Below are 2,938 nucleotides of genomic sequence, written 5' to 3' on the forward strand. Positions count from 1 at the left end.
CCGAATGCACAGCCAGGCTTCCGCTCTGGGCTGCCCTGAGGGAGGTGGAAAGCCAGGCAGAGTAGGAGGAAGTGCCAGCCGCCTCAGACTGTGTCAGTTTCTGACGGAGACCAGCCAGGGAGGGGCAGCAGTCAGGAAGAAATGGACAAGGTGCGAAGAGTACGGGGCCATCGGGGAAGTTACCCTACCCAAGCCGGCAACCGACGAGCCTGGCCAGAGGCAGGAGAGCCAGGACAGAAGGTCTGGCTGTTCTGCCATGCTCAGCGTGATGTGTGAAGGGGGCACAATTTGCACAGCCACAGGTGGACGCTGGACCCCACGGCCTGGCAAGTGACACCATGGAAATGACCTTTATTTTTATTTATTTATTTTGACAGGCAGAGTGGACAGTGAGAGAGAGAGACAGAGAGAAAGGTCTTCCTTTTCTGTTGGTTCATCTCCCAATGGCCACTGAGGCCGGCGCACTTCAGCCAGCGCACTGCGCCAATCCGAAGCCAGGAGCCAGGTGCCTCTTCCTGGTCTCCCATGGGGTGCAGGGCCCAAGGACTTGGGCCATCCTCCACTGCTTTCCTGGGCCACAGCAGAGAGCTGGACTGGAAGAGGAGCAACTGGACAGAATCCGGCGCCCCAGGGTGTCGATGCTGCAGGCAGAGGATTAGCCTATTGAGCCACAGTTCAGGCCAGCAAATGACCTTTATGTTTCTGATGGTGTTTCTGCCATCTGAAGGGTGGGGTGGGGTGGAGTGGGGGCGGGGACGGGGCAGGAGGCGGAAGTGCAGGGGACTGGCAGCAGCAGGGCTGCCACCGAGCTGGTGGAAGGAGGTCTGGTATCTGACACAGGTGATCTCAGAAGTGACTTGAAAGCCCGCGAGTCACTTCATGTCTTTTTTTTTTTCTTTATATCAACTTTGGATGAAAGTAGACTAAACACGCAGAAAAATGCACGTGCCATAAACGTGCAGGCTGAGGTGTTTCAGGGCTGAATAGAGCCGTGTGACCAGCGCTAGATCACCAAACAGAATGGCCCCAGCTCCCGGGGGACGCCTCGGAGCCTTTTCCTGTGAGCTCCCTCCCGAAGAGTAATCACTAGGCTGAAATCGGAGCCCACGGCTGCGTCTGCCTGCTTTTTGAACTTCACATAAAGGCTTAGAGACAACATATAGCCCTAGCCCTTTTATGTCTGACTTCTTTCGCTCCACAGTTACGTCTTTGAACTGTATCTGTGCTGTCCCATGGAATTGTGCGGTGTCCCACTGCAGAATATACCACAATCTATTTATCCATTGTACTGTTCATGGGCATTCCGACGGCCTTCCTCACGGCTCTTCTCTTACCCAGCCACGAGGATCATGAAAGAGTCGCTAGACGGACAGCGCCAGGCCCCGGAGTGCCCCGCGGGACCTCAACATCCAGGCTTCACTTCCTTCCTTCACAGCTTGGCACCCCCTCCCCACCGTTCCTCACCCCTTGGTGTCCTTGCCCCTGTGCCACAGCCCCCGCCCCACCCCCCGCGCCAGCCCTGCAGCGCTGCAGGCAGCACCGAGGCCCCTGCCCGTGCACTTGGCTGTGATTGGCTGCCTCGCCCTCTGCAGCCCTTCTCCACGCTTCTTGCAAACCTCTAGCCAAAAATTCAGAAAATGTCCTCAGCAACGATTTCGCCACGGAGAGTCCTAGAGACCCAGGAGCGCCCGCCGCCGCCCGCAACCCACCCGTGTGTGTGTGTGTGTGTGTGTGTGTGTGTGTGTGTGGGCCGCGCCCGCCTGTCGCCCCGCCCCTCAAGCCAGACCCCCTTCAAACCCCTTGCTCTCCAGGGCTTCTATCGCACAGCCACCCAGGGCCCTCCACGCACCCACAGCTAGAAGCTCGTGCCCAGCTCACCATCGGCCTTTCCAAATCCCCACACACAGCCCCCCGGGGGGCACTACCTCTTCGCTTGGCTTCCAAGCCAGCAGTTTCCGGAGCCTCTCCCTCCCCACGCCCCTGCCCTGCCCTGCCCTTCATTCCCCCTCACAGGTTCTCTCCCTGTGCCTGCCCTTAAATGACAGCTGTCCCTGAAGTTCTGGGTCAGTCTTTCTCTCTCGGGCCTTTTCTGTGAACATCTCTATGTGTTGGGGACTCTGCTCTCCCTGTCTCCCCCAAATTGGGAGATTTCCTAAATCACCCTTCCCCACCCCCGAACTCCAAAGCCCCAGAGCTGCCGGGAAAAAGAGCAGGTTGGAGTTCTGAGTACAGGCCATTGTCTCCCCAACACACAGACACAGTGGCGCCTCACCGCGTGGGGTGCTGCCCCAGAGGCTCATCAGAATTCCTGAAGGAAGAGGGGCCAGCGCTGTCCACTCTTGGTAGCGGCCACCAACTCTCAGCCCACGTGCAGCACGTTGATGTGATCCATTCAGATCAGAGCGGGCCGGAGCAGGTTGGAGAGTGGGTCAGCACGGGGCAGTTGGTGCGGGGTCCTCGCCGGGGGACAGGTCCCGGGGAAGAATGTGACAAGGAGCAGAAACAGGGTGACTGCAACAGCTCCCTCCTTGGACGGCCACGGGTCCTCGCTGACACTCAGCGGAGCCCAGGAGGTCGAGCCTTGGTGCTTCGTGCCCTGCCCACCACCCCGTTCCGTGGTGTCTGGGAGGGCCGCTGGGCGGCCTCACAGAGGGCCCGGTTCCGTCTGGGAAGAGTGGCATGGGTGGGGCAAGGACACGTCCTCTGGGGCCCTGGGGGCTGGGTTTTGAGGAGGAAGAAATCTAAGAGCATGTGTCAAAACCTCACCCGGAAAAGAGAAGCGGGTCACCCAAAGCAACCTCAACCGCAGAGCAGAGCCGAGCGTCTGCGCAGGCGAGAGGGAGGGGGCCCCCCCAGGGCCGGCAGGAGCCTCGCTTGTGTGGTGCTGGTTTTTCAGGGGAGGAAGTGGGGGATGTGAATGAGAATAACAACACTCAGC

The 2,938-nt window shown here is 59.4% G+C and overlaps 1 long non-coding RNA gene across 1 annotated transcript; it reads right to left on the reverse strand.

The window, feature by feature from the left end:
* Nucleotides 1-345: 345 nt before the first annotated feature.
* Nucleotides 346-2,677, reverse strand: LOC138849809 (uncharacterized). Its single transcript, XR_011389024.1, has 2 exons — nucleotides 2,273-2,677; nucleotides 346-641 (listed from the first exon to the last, which is right to left on the reverse strand). It is a non-coding gene; the product is annotated as an uncharacterized lncRNA (long non-coding RNA).
* Nucleotides 2,678-2,938: the final 261 nt, after the last annotated feature.

Source organism: Oryctolagus cuniculus, chromosome 5 (assembly GCF_964237555.1).
Source record: "Oryctolagus cuniculus chromosome 5, mOryCun1.1, whole genome shotgun sequence".
NCBI classification, from domain to species: Eukaryota; Metazoa; Chordata; class Mammalia; order Lagomorpha; family Leporidae; genus Oryctolagus; species Oryctolagus cuniculus.